The 16,983-nt window shown below is 44.9% G+C and overlaps 1 pseudogene across 1 annotated transcript; it reads left to right on the top strand.

Moving 5' to 3' along the window:
- The first annotated feature begins 12,186 nt into the window (after positions 1-12,186).
- LOC310793626 (conserved oligomeric Golgi complex subunit 4 pseudogene) lies at positions 12,187-14,433 on the top strand (annotated as a pseudogene). The gene has a single exon. The product of its transcript is annotated as a conserved oligomeric Golgi complex subunit 4 pseudogene (transcript).
- Positions 14,434-16,983: the final 2,550 nt, after the last annotated feature.

The raw sequence follows: 16,983 nt of genomic DNA on the forward strand, positions 1-16,983 counted from the left end.
CTGCTCCTCCTCAATCTCCATGTGACTCCAGATAACACATCCAATGGACATGCCTTCACTGGAGTCAATTAAGATGTGTGTGTGTGTGTGTGTGTGTGTGTGTGTGTGTGTGTGTGTGTGTGTGTGTGTGTGTGTGTGTGTGTGTGTGTGTGTGTGTGTGTGTGTGTGTGTGTGTGTGTGTGTGTGTGTGTGTGTGATTTGTCCCCACAGTCTGTGACTCAGGCTCCTGCGTGTGAACTGAACGACAAACCAGATTCTTTGGGGGATTGAATGTGTTTTGGGGTTCTGTCTGGAGTTAAGGGAGGAGAGAGAGAGAGAGGGGGGAGGCTTATTCCCACAAGAAGGATTGTTTGGACAGTTTTTAGTTGACGGTAAAGTCTTTTCCTGACATCATTACTCTATTGGAAAAACAAGGATAAAGTTCAAGGTAGAGCGCTCAATTACAGGCATTCTGCCTGGGCTGATTGTGTGTGTGTGTGTGTGTACATGGAATTATTGTGTGTGTGTGTGTGTGTGTGTGTGTGTGTGTGTGTGTGTGTGTGTGTGTGTGTGTGTGTGTGTGTGTGTGTGTGTGTGTGTGTGTGTGTGTGTGTGTGTATTTTTGTGGTTGTGGTTGTTTGTGCATGCCAAATAATATATAGCTATAAAAATGTTCTTCCCATGAAGAACGCATTTGACAAACCATGTTCACATTGACTTCAATTGAAATCAGGCCAGTGACAGACCTCTCTAGTCAGACCTCTCTAGTCAGACCTCTCTAGTCAGACCTCTCTAGTCAGACCTCTCTAGTCAGACCTCTCTAGTCAGATCTCTCTAGACTTATCAAAAACACACTGGTGAGTGAGGATCAGCCACGGATGCAGCACAGTGATGGAGTTGTTTAGTAGCGGGTGAACAAATAGCAGAAGGGGGAGACGGAGGAGAGAGCAACGTTCATCTTCTCAGGAGGTTGAACGCTCCACGAGGAGACGTTCAAAAGCGGCCTGTCTGAAACTGCTCCAGTGACTCACGGCTCCTTCTCCTAGTTTTACGGGAAATGGAATGTGTTTTTATTTCTTCTTTTTCCCCTCCTCCTCCTGGCAGGGTAGAGGAGGGTCAGACCGTGGGTTTGTGTTTGTCTGTCGGTGTGAATGTTGTGGCGTGTGTGTGTGTGTGTGTGTGTGTGTGTGTGTGTGTGTGTGTGTGTGTGTGTGTGTGTGTGTGTGTGTGTGTGTGTGTGTGTGTGTGTGTGTGTGTGTGTGTGTGTGTGTGTGTGTGTGTGTGTGTGTGTGTGTGTGTGTGTGTGTGTGTGTGTTCTGAAGTCTCCCTGGGGGCAAATAGCCCTAATTATCGCCTTGGAGCCCTAGACCTATAAAGACTTAGCCAAGCCACTCAGACAGAAAGTGCAACTGTGGCTTCTGCAAAAAGTCCAGAGTATTAACTTAACCGACGCTGAGGGATTCTAATAATAGCTTCCACCAGATGATAGATAAACTTAGATTTCTAGTTAATTTACAACAAGTATTTTATGCAAATGCAGGGATGGACAGACACACAGGATGAAAGCACAGTGCATAACCAACCTTCCATCAGAAAAACACAAAAGTCAGCGACTCATTTCCACTGACTGTGTTTTATATTAGCAGTAATAATGACAATCATGATTCTCACTATGAATAAAGTATGCTTATCACTTTGCATTTTAACCACCATGTAGCCTAAGTCCCTGCTACACTTTGTCTTTATTTCTGGCCCATCCCACATGAGATTACAAGACACCCTTTTACACAAGAACATATACATAAAATAAACAATATACATAATATAATAAAATATACATATATATATACATACATACATGCATACACATACATACATACATACATACATACATACATACATACATACATACATACATATACATACAGTACATACATAACATATACATATATACAGTATATACATACATGCATACACATACATACATACATACATACATACATACATACATACATACATACATACATACATGCACACACTTTTTCCTTTTTTTCTCCTGATAAAGAGCTTTTATAAAATAATTACAATAAATAAAACTATTACCATCCCCAGTAAGCATCACATTACTTCCTGCTTTACTGTGTATTCCTCAATAGCTCAAGAGTAAAGAGAGCTTTTATCTATCAATTTATTAGCATCTGGAATACTCTCATCACAGCACCAACTGAAGTGTTTTTGTTCTATTGCCCCACGGCTGTTGTCAGTCAAACCCATCACCTCGAGCCCAGACTGCTTCTTTGGAAACTTGTGGCCTATTTCTGCTGCTGTTTGTCTTGACTGGGGTTTTTCCAGCCTGAGGTGGCTATTTTGGTCAGATAAATACAATGTTGTGTATGTGTGCGTGCGTGTGTGCGTGCGTGCGTGTGTGTGTGTGTGTGTGGGGGGGGGGGGGGGGTGAGAAGCAAGACTCAAATGAGATCACCTCTCGGGGCTTCTGAGCAGCAAAACAACAGCAGCAAGACAAGACAAGAACTGCCGTGGATCATGTGGATGGAGGCGGAAACTAAAGGCATGGAAAATTATTGACATCCCGCCCCAGCTTCAGGTCGCCCTGAGGCGAGGAATCTGGAGGCAACCTTTTGTCCCACAGTCTCCTGGAGCAACGGTCGAGACATGTGTCCCACAGTCTCCTGGAGCAACGGTCGAGACATGTGTCCCACAGTCTCCTGGAGCAACGGTCGAGACATGTGTCTCACAGTCTCCTGGAGCAAGGGTTGAGACATGTGTCTCACAGTCTCCTGGAGCAACGGTCGAGACATGTGTCTCACAGTCTCCTGGAGAAACGGTCGAGACATTTGTCTCACAGTCTCCTGGAGCAACGGTCGAGACGTGTCCCACAGTCTCCTGGAGCAAGGGTCGAGACATTTGTCTCACAGTCTCCTGGAGCAACGGTCGAGATATGTGTCCCACAGTCTCCTGGAGCAAGGGTCGAGACATTTGTCTCACAGTCGAGACATTTGTCCCACAGTCTCCTGGAGCAAGGGTCGAGACATTTGTCTCACAGTCGAGACATTTGTCCCACAGTCTCCTGGAGCAAGGGTTGAGACATTTGTCTCACAGTCGAGACATTTATCCCACAGTCTCCTGGAGCAAGGGTCGAGACATTTGTCTCACAGTCGAGACATTTGTTCCACAGTCTCCTGGAGCAAAGGCAGAGACATTTGTCCCACAGTCTCCTGGAGCAAGGGTCGAGACATTTGTCTCACAGTCGAGACATTTGTTCCACAGTCTCCTGGAGCAAGGATCGAGACATTTGTCCCACAGTCAAGACATTTGTCCCACAGTCTCCAGGAGCAAAGGCAGAGACATTTGTCCCACAGTCTCCAGGAGCAAAGGCCGAGACATTTGTCCCACAGTCTCCAGGAGCAAAGGCCGAGACATTTGTCCCACAGTCTCCAGGAGCAAGGCTTGAGGCATTTGAGAACATTTGGAACAACAGGCAAACAGTTTGTAAAACCAAAGAATCAATGTCTGATACTAAGATCCTTACTAGGAGGCTTTGGATAGCAGCTGAAAGGAGGGAGACATGGTTAATAGCTACTGAGTGTATTCCAAGGCCTTTACCACAGGCAGACCAGACGGGCCTGTGTTTTGTTAGATGATTAGCCGTGTTTGTGTGTGGCTGTGCAGCCAAGGGAAAATTGAGCTCACAACTTGACTTTTTTTTTTGGTGGGGGGGAAGGGGGCAATTTTTCAGTGGATTCCATATGTGGGTGGAGAGACTATCTTTCTGTCTTGTTTCTTCACTGTCTGTCCGTCCTTTTGTCTGTTTATGTGTCTGTCTGTGTTTAGAAGTGTTTTGACAATGGGAATGGCCGGTGCCACAGTTATCTGGCTATCAGTAAGCATGTGTGCGTGTGTGCGCGCATGCGTGCGTGCGTGCGTGTGTGTGTGTGTGTGTGTGTGTGTGTGTGTGTGTGTGCGTGCGTGTGTGTGCGTGTGTGTGTTGCCATGCGCTCTAATGTCTGTGTGTGTGACAGAGAGTTTATTGCCATGTGGTTGTCTGCAGTTCTAGCCAGGTGTGGTGGTTGGACGAGGGTTTGGTTTGGCTGCCAGGTACGCCACCTGCACAAGCTCTTAGACAACAACAGCTGCACACAGCATGCCGTGTGTGCGTGTGTGTGTGTGTGTGTGTGTGTGTGTGTGTGTGTGTGTGTGTGTGTAGGTGTGTGTGTGTGTGTGTGTGTGTGTGTGTGTGTGTGTGTGTGTGTGTGTGTGTGTGTGTGTGTGTGTGTGTGTGTGTGTGTGTGTGTGTGTGTGTGTGTGTGTGTGTGTGTGTGTGTGTGTGAGAGAGAGAGAGAGAGAAAGAGAGAGATTGCTACAGTATACTTCCAGGGTTAGGAAGCGAGAAGGGGTGTGGGTAGTCCAAACAATGCCACACCCAATTAAAGGTAATGGACTGACATGTTGTGATTATTTTACTTGTTTACCCTGATAATACTCTGGGGGAGAAAAGGGGGAGGAGAAACATACATGCTTCAAAGGTGTGTGTGTGTGTGTGTGTGTGTGTGTGTGTGTGTGTGTGTGTGTGTGTGTGTGTGTGTGTGTGTGTGTGTGTGTGTGTGTGTGTGTGTGTGCGTGCGTGCGCGCGTGCGTGCGTGAGTGTGCATCTGGAGCTCCTTAAAGGGCGTGGGTGGAGGGAGTTATGTGGTAAAATGAGGTCATCATTGCTGTTGATTTATGTGACACGCGCTATTACTTACACTCCTGTGACTTCACCAGCATTTCTCTTGACAGCATGAATAACGCATGTCCCCACCGAAAGTTGACATCCACTTTCTCCCCTCTCATATGCCATTTCACAAAGTTTACTTCATCATTAGTGACCCATGTCATGTCAGACACACACACACACACACACACACACACACACACACACACACTCTCTCTCTCTCTCTCTCTCTCTCTCTCTACCCCCCCCCCCCCTCCCCCCGTTTGTTTGTGTAACATTGTCCCAGTTTTACTCCACGGCTACGTGGTGATTACCTGATCCTCTATCCAGTTCAACAAGTTCAGCTCACACATGGGTATATCTGCGAAATTGCGCAATATGGTTGTACGGGAAGTGGGAAGGTGTGTGTGTGTATGTGTGTGTGCGTGCATGCGTGAGTATGTGCTTTACAAACAATACCACACCCCGGTAAAACTGATTGACATGTCGATATTTTGCCTGCGGCGTATTGCTTAAGCACAGTCACATGGTAATGTGACGCATCACAGTTTTATGTTTTCAATCAAGTCAAGTCAAGTTGAAGCGAGAGTAGAAGGATGGATAGAGGCTGCATGTTGGCTCTGATTGCCGTGTGTCTGAGACGTGGAGATCTTGAGCAATAAGAACCGTCAACAGCAAATCCACCAGAGATGAATAGTCACGGATAGGTGGTTGATCGCCTCGTGGATGTGCTTTTGACAGCCAAGATCACACATTCGTCCCCTAGAATCTCTGAAGCCCCCCCCCCCGGTCCTTACTAAACAGAAATAAGTGAGGGGGGGGGGGGGCAGAGTGAAGGAGAGAGGGAGGAGGGGAGAGATGGTGGGGGAGGTAGGGAGGTAGAAACAGCCGTTACTGTCACCAACCATCAGGCAGCCCAGGGGTGACATGGGGAGTAGGCAAGAGAGGTCAGCCGGGGGGATGTCGCCCTCAAGTCCTCACCCCTACAGCAGACATACCCCCCCCCATCTCTCTCTCTCTCCCTCTCTCTTCCTTTTCCTCTCAGTGGAGATGTGCACGTGTGCAGCTGTTGGATCTCTCCATGCCATCTGTTTGGCTCTTCATGTCAGAGTTGATCTCTTGAATTAATCTACTTTTGTGGCATGAGAAAACGTCTTCAGTGTTCAGGTTGGTCACCAGCATGGTAGGAACTCCTTGTTACACAAGAAGGTCTAAGTGTGGTGCTCTAATTGTTATAAAAGCTTGGCTCAAGATAATTCTTGTCTAGCCCTAGGGTCTGTTCTTATGGCTGCTAATCAGCCTAGTCTACAATTAGCTCCCCGTTAGCTCCTAGCGTAACATTAACATCTCTCCCTGTGTACATTGACTTGATGGTGTGATTATGTGTTTGTCAGTTATCTGGCTAGTAAGGATTTACTAACTCACAGGTGACTTCATCTTGACCTCCTGCTATCTGTTCTGCCGTGGGCCCGAACCTCTGGCGCGGTACGCTGGCTCTGCTCAGCTCTATGGCTCGGCTTTTGAAGTGGACCCGTTCCAGATGTCGTCTGTGCTGGTTTTCGTTTAGTAGGTGTTCTCAAACCATCATGACGATGTGTGTTTGTTACAGTCCAATATCTTATTGTTGGTTCCAGAGTTGCATCAAAGTCTCTTGTGCCATATGACTTTGCATGCGACTCCCGTAGCGTCCGCTAGTTAAAAACGGTCAGTCATTAGCTGTGCTAATCTCCGATGTGCAGGTCTTCTCAGTGTTCATCACACACGGCCGGTCGCCTCTTGGCTTGGCGACGGCTCCACAGGTGTGTTACCAACAATCCCAGGTGTCTTCTTGTCAACCAGACGACTGCCTTGGCTCATAGCAGCTGCCATCTTGGCTCTACACTACAGTAACGTGTCTCTCTGTATCCCAGGGCTGCCAGTGCGCTGGATGGAGTTGTCAGTACTTTCCCTAGAGCAGAGGTTTTCCAAGCTACGACAGTAAACTGAATATATATTTTGGTTGTGGATAAAACGAGACATTTGAGATTATTATTATTTATTTATTTTTATTGGGCTTTGGGAAACACCGATCGACATTTTTCATGACATTTTATCGCCCAAACAACTGGTCAATTAATCGAGTAAATAATCAACCAATGAATTGCCAATGACAACAATCGTTATATTTGCAGCCTTAGAACACAAAAACAAAAACATGGGTATCTATGAAACCCAATTACCCCAGAGAAATAATAACATCCTGAAATTGACTTGGATAATAACCTTCAGTGTTTGCCTGTGGAACGGCAAACTGTCTGCCCTGTTTTGAACTCCTGCTGGGAAAAGCATGTTTAGCCGGGTGGCGCTGAGGCCTGCTGCAGCCCAGACATAAACAGAGAGAGGAAGCTGCATGCTGCAGCAGGTGCTGAGGACTTGGCAGAGAAAACAGCTTGGTCAACACATCTGCTGTGCTGGGACACTCATGGTGGAAACACTCAGGACTGCCACCATGACACACACACACACTGGCAAACAGAACTGCTTTTTGGGAGATCGCACGACGAATGATTTTTCACTAAGCACACTGAGCAGATTGAGTGACGACTGTTCATTACACAGTGAAAGTAGGTGATGATTTTGCTGAGGGCTGGGGGCCGAATGGCGCCGGCGCAGAAGATTTGGGGCATTTGAAGCCAGGTTTAGAGGAATAACTCATTTTAAATTAACAGTTGTGATGTCATTATTCAGTCTTAACCACCAATACTTGATCCTTTTCTCACTCACTCCTATGTCACCACCTGCTCTCCCCGCAGGGCTTGAAATTAACGTTTTTGACCACCTGCCAATATGGCTGCTAGATTTTAAAGTTACCAGCCAATTAGAATTTCCACCAGCCAAAATGTTTTTCTTGAAATAAACCAGAATGTGAGTGGGTTAATTTAAGCATACGTATCAGTAAGTGGCCCGGGATTCTCAAAGCCATATGTGTTGAGGGTCACACGAACATGCACTCTTGAAGCTAAATAAATCCAATACCAACCAGTTATAGCCACAGTCATGCCTGAGGGCCTCCTTACAAGTCGCAGTCTGTGATTTTTTTTTATGTGCATTACGGTAAGGAGACAATTTGAGGAAGGAAAACCAACTAGGTAACAAGACGGAGAAAAAGACAATGAGGACCTGTGTTTGCTCCCTGGTATGGGCTTCTTTAAATACACTTTGAACAACACACACACACACACACACACACACACACACACACATACACACACAAAAGAAAGAAACAAACCACATCCTTGGTTTATTAAGCTGTGTTGTTCACCATCTTGATTCCACAGAAACACACATTCATTCTAAAAGGAAATGGCCAATTCACAGATGGACATTCTCCAACATGTGGGAATCCAGTCAAGACACACACACACACACACACACACACACACGTGCGCATGTGCACGCCTTCAGTAACAAGTAGCGTCTCTGTACCCTCAGTACCTTGGTTGTTCTATCTTGATAACGTTGCTCTTTCAGACAGACCATTAACAGTAAGTTGAGTCATTCTGGGTCAGTATTGACTGACAAAGAGTTCTTGTCTAAACAAAGTCTGTACAGTAGATAGGCAAGAAGATACTGTCTGTGTGGTGTGTGTGTGTGTGTGTGTGTGTGTGTGTGTGTGTGTGTGTGTGTGTGTGTGTGTGTGTGTGTGTGTGTGTGCCCGTGCATTTCTGAGCAAACCCCTAACAGACATGGTTGATAGATTGATAGACATATAGCCGGTGTGAACCAGACAGACAGGTCCTTATATGCACAGAGAATGCTTCATCCTGGAGCAGGGTGTGTGAGACAGGGTGTGCCTGAAACGCCACACACACACACACACACACACACACACACACACACACACACACACACACACACACACACGCACGTACACACTAGACACACACATGCATGCACACACACACACACACACACACACACACACACACACACACACACACACACATACACATACACACACACACACACACACACACACACACGCACACACACACACACACACACTCCCAGACACAAACAAATGTGAAAGTATGGCGTTAGAATCAGTACAACAAACACTGTAGTGGCAAAGACTCACAAGTGTTTACTCAAGAGAGTGAGAGCATTGACTGCTGCTATTGCATAATTTGCATAGGACCAGATGGAAGTTTAAAACAGATATTATGTGTGGCTGGCTACTGCGTGACTAGTTTGGGGTCAATTCAAGAATGGACTCATTAATTCTAATTCAACTGAGGAATTGCAATTGCAATGGGGAGATACAGGAAACACAATTGGAAAATAATTTGAATTCCAGGAACAGTAAGCAGAATTTAATTCTGCAATTTTTAGTTGCGACCAGCAGCTCGAGGTTGCTCTGTCGGTTGGTAAATTGGGTCAGTTGGTCCAGCAGCTCTATAGGTCGCTCTGTCGGTTGGGTCAGTTGGTCCACATAAAATCACATCTGGTCACAGCTATTGCGAATTTGTGCTTTTTTTTTTTTTTTTTTACTTTACCTGTCTCTACTTCATCCTCGGTGATGGCCTTCAGATTGACAATGGCTTCCTTCCCTTTTATGCTGTGGCAACTAGGGGCCGAGGCGTCTATGCATCCGTCCGTCCGTCTGTCTGTAGATCCCCAAAGAAAGTGGCCAGGTCGCTGATGATGTCATACAGCTCTATGTCTGCATGAAAGAAAGTGGCCAAGTCGCAGATGATGTCATGCACTTCTATGTTTGCACAAAAGAAAGTGGCCATGTCGCCGATGTTGTCAAGCCAGGGCGCCGATGATGTCACATGGATGACATCTAAGACATCACAGATGACATCATCGCCGATGACATCACAAGGTCCCCGACGTGATGACATCAGTGACATCACAAAGTCGCTGATGATTTCTTTAAGTAACCAAAAATGTTATGTTATTCAAACCACAAAGTGATCATGATTTACTGAAAAGCCTTTTTTTTCATAATTTATTTGTCTTAGAACAATACAAACAAGCTAACAAAATAGAACCTGGAAAACAAATCTACAAAAATAACTAATAGAAAGTGTATACAGTATGAAACCAGCCTAGAATTGCAAGCACCAATTACATTTTCTCACTTGGACATATACATGAATAAATAATGATATACACTCAAATAAAATACTGTAAGCATTGGAATGTGTGCCAGAGTGCCTCAACAAATGAAGTCTTAAGTTAGGAGGGGAAAAGATAACCCCCCCCCCCCCCCCCAAAGAAGAAATCCTATGAGTCATTCCACGAGACGAGTACGATTTTGACTTTTTTTCTTTGCTTTTCTTTGCTTTTCTTTTTACCCAAATGTATTACTTTTCTGAACACCCCACAACATTAAGGACATAATATTTAACTTCCAGAAAAACATATTTTCCAATCTCAGGCATTAAATGGCTATTATTATTGGTCATCATTTTATGATATGGCACTATTATTTCTCAATCCCGTTATGGACACTCTGGAAGCTGTTTGAATATGATTATGAAATGTATTTGTAATGAAATTAACATTTTCCTATTAATCAGATGTCCCTCACACTAATTCAATAATTGCAAATGTAAAAAATACATGTACATACAATCTCCCACTTTTGCTATACTAATAATGCCTGGAATGGGCAAATTGTTCATAGGGACTTCATCATCTTTATCAAAGATCTGAAAGATCTGAACTTTTACTAAAATATATATTCTTATGATTGTTCTAAACATTTCAGACAGAGTTCAACAAACATTAAATTAATTTTCATTCAATAAAATACAAATAAACACTAAAAATGTAGGTGTGACGGTTGAGACTAGGAACAGGGTTGAAGATGGTAACGGGGTATAGGACAAATACAGCTCAACATATAAATAGTTGTTTTTACTGTCAAATTCAGTGTAAGATTTTCTATAAATGTCGTATTTCATTATGTAACCATTTAAGAAGGACAATATATAAATTGCAATTGAACTGAGTTTTATTAAGCCAACTGCAGGAGAAACAGTGACAATTATAGCAATGGGTCGTGGCCGGGCACTGACAGAGATGCTCACGTCATTTTTTGCAAGTCCAAGTCAAGTCTCAAGTCTTTAAGCTATAGTTCAAGTCAAGTCTCAAGTATTTGGTCACAAGTCCAAGTCAAGTCTCAAGTCTCTTATGGATGAGTGTTCTATCATCTGTTGCATGCCATCCAGTCTGCTTAGAACACTGCATAGCTAAAACTAAGGGATTCAAAGCATGTAGGCTACTGTATTATCCACACTATCTATTAGCATACAGCATCAGCATTGATTAGTTGACATTAGTAGTAGACCTTTCTTTAATGTTAATACGCAAAAAATAAAGATTCACAAGTCCCAAATCTCAAGACGAAGTCAAGTCTCAAGTCACTAGTCTCAAGTCGCTGTATGTGTGACTTAAGTGCGACTCACGTCCAAGTCCTCATCTCTGGGCACTGATGACATCAGCAGTGATGTCACAACACTGATGACATCACTGGTCACAATGCACAATTGCTCAAGTGACATCACTGATGACATCTCCTTCTTGGAGATAGGGGAGACAGCGCAGATCTCTTTAAATGTCGTTGGCTCGCCCTTTCAGGCTCTTCTGTAAACTTGTATGAATAAGTTGTTTGTTCTGTCGATGATATTCCTAAGTAGGTTGATGCGGTGGTGATCTTTTTGAAGGCGTTGAGCATGGCCCTCTCTGAGCTGCTCATGTTCCAATGGTTCTGGTACTTGGAGTAACTGAACTCGTCAAAGCTAGCTGCGCATGTTCCCTTGCTGATCATGGTGGTCAGATCTTCCCTATTGAGCAGCGGGTTCTGGGCATCTCCCACATCATCTTTGGTGGCTTTCTCTTTGGGAAATGTCCTCCACTCTGAGGCCACATCGATCACATGGTCGCCCACTACTAGGCTGCATTCGGGGCAGATCATGTCCCCTGCTCTGTAGTCCTCCACCAGCATGGCATCAGGGTGGTCGGGACACTGAAGTCTGGGAAGGGCCAGGGCCCTTCACGCGGCTTGTCGATACCATGTCACCGCTCGCTTCACCAGGGAGTGAACAGTTAGCAAGTTTGCCAATGATGTCACAACGATAACATCACTTATGACATCTTGACTGATGACATCACAATTGCACGAGTGACATCACTGATGACATCACTCACTGATGACATCACAATTGCTTGAGTGACAATGTGCAGTTCAGATCTGCACATGTGCCTTGAGAATTGATGATGTCATAGACATTGTGACATCATTCCCTTCAGAGGTGACTATCTCACATCTGATGATGTCATAGACATTGTGATGTCATCAGTGATGTCATAAAATTACATCATATTGTGACAGGCACTGATGCATAAGTGGCTCCTGTATCCTGGAGGCAAATATGGATGACAGCTGCCCCTCTTTAGCAGTGAAGACTGTGGACTGTGTGAGCATAGAAACTATCTCCGCTCTGACGGAGCTGGAGGACCTGGAGACAGTTTACCAGCAACTCTGTGCAGGAGAGAAAGAGGTGGAAGCTGAGCTGGACAAACTGGTGGGGCAGCAGGGGGACATCGACACAAAGATGCAGCTAGCACTGCAGAAGATGTGGCCCAACCTGCAGATGATTGGAAGAGACGCCACTCAGCTGTCGGGCATGATCACCTCCACCTGCAGCCTGGTGGACAATGTCAGCTGCAAAGTCCGACAGCTGGACCTGGCAAAAGCACGGCTATATAAGGTCCTCCAGCGTGCTGATGATATCCTTGATATGAAGTTCTGCACAGACGGTGTGCAGACGGCTCTGAGAAATGAAAACTATGAACAGGCTGCTGCCTACATCCATCAATACCTCTCGCTCGGGCTCAGCAGGCAGGAAGAAGAAAGCAGTGCGAAGGATGCCAGTCTGACAACACTGCAAGAGGCAGAACAGAAACTAAAGGTCATTGTTGCTGAGAAAATGGATGAAGCTATAGCAGCGGTTGACCTCGCGCAGGTGGAAAGGTTTTTCAAAATCTTCCCTCTGCTGGGCCTCCACCAGCAGGGCCTCGCCCGCTTTGGTCAATACCTCTGCAGCCAGCTGGTCTCTAAAGCTAAGGAGAACCTGCTGTTAGTGACAGGTGGAGACCCGGGAGAGAAGAGAGCGCCACTTGTATTTGCTGACAATCTCACACTGTTACTAGAAGGCATTGCCTGTGTTGTTGACACTCATCAACCTATAGTAGAAAGATATTACGGTCCAGGCCATCTGTACACACTCATCACCCACCTGCAGCAGGAGTGTGACCAACAGGCCCAGAAAATAGTCGATAGGTTTATCCAGCAAAGAGGCTACCACAACAAGTTTCAGATGGTCCAGAACAGTATGATGAGGACTGTTCCTGCTGAGAGGATAGAGCCCAGGCAGCTGGACCCCGTGCTGATGGAAGTCACTCTGATGAACGCAAGGGCCGAGCTCTACCTGCGCTTTTTGCGGCGTCGTATGATGGCCGATTTTGAAGTTGGGGATGCCCAGAGCATCACTCAGGAGCATCAGCAGAATGTGGAGAAGCTCCTGAAACATTGCTTGCTGAGCCGGATCATGCAGGAGCTAATTGGCTACTACATTCCAATGGAGGAGTACTACATGAGGGAGAATGTCAACAAGGCTGTCGCAATGGATACATATGATATGGGCCAGCTGTCGTCCAGCATGGTGTATGACTGTTTCTACATTGTGAAGAAGTGCATCAGCAGAGCTCTGTCCAGCTCGAGCATTGACTGCCTGTGTGCCATGATCAACCATGCAAACTCAGCACTGGAGTCTGACTTCAGAGAGGTGTTGTACAATAAGCTGCAGCAGGGCTTCCCTGCCACCACACTGCACGACATCCAACGCGGCCTTAGCAGCGTGGTCGGTCTGATGCAGAGCAGCTTCCAGCAGGGCAAGTTCACCACACTTGGCATTGAGAGTGCCGAACACGCCAAGGTTGCATTTCTGGTGACTCTAAATAATGTTGAGGTGTGTAGTGAGAACATCACAACTCTAAAGAGGAACCTGGAGAATGATTGCTCCAAGTTGTTCACGCAGGTGGTCGGCTCTGGCGAACAGGCCAAGATTGACAGCTGTTTGTCAGACCTTGTCAACACATCCAGCAAGTTCAAGGATCTCTTACAGGAGGGCCTGACTGAGCTGAACTCCACAGCCATAAAGCCTCAGGTTAAACCCTGGATCAGCAGCTTCTTGTCCATCTCACACAACATAGAAGAGGAGGAGTTTAATGAGTATGAAGGCAATGATCCCTGGGTACAACAACTCATTGTTAACTTGGAGCAACTCATGGCAGAGTTCAAGATGGCCCTCTTTCCAGTTATCTACAACACACTGACCAGTCAGATGACCAGCTTGGTGTCCATGGAAATGGAGAAGATGGTCCTGAAGTGCTCATTCAGCAGGCTGGGAGGGCTGCAGTTTGACAAAGAGCTACGCTTTCTGGTGGCTTACCTCACCACTGTGACCGCCTGGACCATCCGGGACACGTTTGCTCGCCTCACACAGATGGCCACCATCCTAAACTTGGAGCGGGTAACAGAGATCCTGGATTACTGGGGCCCAAACTCCGGCCCACTGGCATGGCGGCTGACCCCGACAGAGGTGCGTCAGGTTCTGGCTCTGCGTATCGACTTCCGAAGTGAAGATATCAAGAGGCTGCGGCTCTAACTCATGAACAGTGATTGAACTGTAGCACCCACCTTGTAATGCATTTCACTAAAGAGGAGCTCTGCAAAGTCCAGCTTTAATCCACGTTTCTGTAAATGGATGTGGGTACGGCGTGGGCAAATGGCTAGGGATTTCTTTTTGTCGGAAACTGTGTCATTTTCTTTTCTCATTTATTTAATGTGACTCATTAACCATGATCACATGGTATGGAGCACAAACAAAACATACAAAAACAATATACAATGGCACACGGCATGGCTAGTGCATATGTCATTCAAACAGAGGCAGGACATTCTTCAAAAAAGCACCTAATTTACACATAACTTTTTGTCTGTCTGATTGTAATAGTAACATCAGTTTAAACATAGATGGATGAGTTAAAGCCCCATTCAGTAAGTTTTCCACTGCGCCCTCTGCGTGCATTAGTATCGATAACGATATCGCCGTTCAAAGTCAACAAAACACAGCCCCAGAAGCTCTATGTACATGTTGTGACATCGGGTACTCACCACGTGATGAAATAATAATCCATAGTTCCGTGAAACATAATTTTCGTAGCAAATCCGAATCGAGTTACTTCCTCGTTTTCATGAACACAGCGCTTCCGCTGTACAGCGCATGCGCGCATGCTTTTTTTTTCTTTTTTCTTGCTACGGGACGTGACAGACAAACTGCTTATAATTAGTCCCAGTGCTGGCCAATGGAGGGCGGTGTGGGATAAATAAAGACGAGGGTCTCCCTATTAAAAGTCAATCTACCATGTCCTGTGACTAAAAAGCAGTTATATTACAATAAAAAATGTCAAAAATCTTACTGATTGGGGCTTTAAATAATATATGGGTAAATATAACTCTGAAATTCAAAATATCTCTCATTGAGACATGTCTCATTGCTCACGCAGGAGATTTCAGTTGGGCTTTTAGTTTCTGACAATTGAATTCACGTGATTTTCATTGTCTTGCTGCTGTCTGAGGTGGGCGGGTCCTTGGGTACCTTCAGGATGCTCACTGACGTCATTGAATGTAGGTTTGTTTCCCTGCTCCCATTCATGTTTTTTTCTACTGGCTACGTGTTCGGGTGATTTTCACCTGACGTTAGTGATAGAGGGTAAAATATCTTCGGGTAAGGGTTAATGTTATTGTGGTGACGTGTGGTTGGGGGGGGGGGGATTTGTAACGATTACCTCATTTTTCCCGAATTTGACATATTTTTTATAATGTCCCCCATAATTTTTTTTGTGTTTTTTGTGATATTTCACATTTAAAAATAAAAGAAGAGTACCTCAATTTGCCATGTATTGTTGTACTTTAAGATATTTTGATGAGAAGTATGTTTTATGGGGTATATTGCATCGGGTGAAATACACCCGACGTTAGTGATGATGTGACTTTAAATCACGTTGGAGTTCTAGGGTTAAGGCTATTCCATGTTGCTCATGGAGGGGCAAGGAGCTCCCAGAATCTGCTGCTGCCGCTCTCCCGGCTTTCCATGTATGCGCATGGAAGGGCAGGGAGCCTCCAGAACAGAGCCATACCGCCAAATATAACTCATGCTAATAAAAGCTTTAAATTGATCGAAGTGGTCTTGTGTTTTTGACTAAAGTGGTCCTGACTGAAGTACTGTACTGTCACAGGAAGTGTAAACAATAGGAAGTAACTGGCTGACCCCTGTGTTGGAACATAAGGTAAATACTGTTCCATATAGCTCTGCTGGAATTTGTTCACCCCAGTTTTGGCAATAATATAGCAAGTCATGCTACAACATTGCCATCTGCTGGTATCAATGTAGTTTTGGGCAGCTTGTGAAATACATTTTCCCCCCATTGGAGAAAGTTTGCACTACTGCTCCTTTCGTCTCCTTCACTATAATAATGAGTGGAATCTCTAACGTCCAAAATAATTTATCCACTACCACCTCTTACTTTTCTTCCTCTATCAGAAAAATGTTGCTTGTGCTGCGCCTGTGTGTGTGTGTGTGTGTGTGTGTGTGTGTGTGTGTGTGTGTGTGTGTGTGTGTGTGTGTGTGTGTGTGTGTGTGTGCGCGTGCGTGCGTGCGTGTGTGTGTGTGTGGGTACAAAACTAGATTATTCCAGGCATAATTGAGAGTGAGAGTCTGTCTATCTTTATCTTTGTGTGTTCACTGTGTGTAGGTGTTTCCATCGAAGTAACACCAGACGGTGAGCTGCATGTTTCAGATATACGAGATATAAATAGATTATTATATATAGCCTATAGTATTATATTATATACGGTATATAAAATATAAATAGTTCTCTCTAAAAAATAATTGGATCTTGATGTGTGATATTGTGTTTTTCTATGAATTGTGGAAAAAGTTTGATACACCTAAACCTTTTAAGAAATTGTTTTATAAAGGTATAGAAGAACTTGTGTTATTTGTATATTTGTGATGCTCATTGTACAGTATTTGGCTAAATCGTGCATCTTTTCTTGATTATTAATATACTGTATTAATTCTGTCTGTGAAAAGGACTATGAATGACTTGACTCTTGTTTTAACAATACTGGCCTCTTTGCTCTTTATTGACCA

The sequence above is a fragment of the Poromitra crassiceps genome (assembly GCF_964638095.1).
Source record: "Poromitra crassiceps genome assembly, chromosome: 19".
NCBI classification, from domain to species: Eukaryota; Metazoa; Chordata; class Actinopteri; order Beryciformes; family Melamphaidae; genus Poromitra; species Poromitra crassiceps.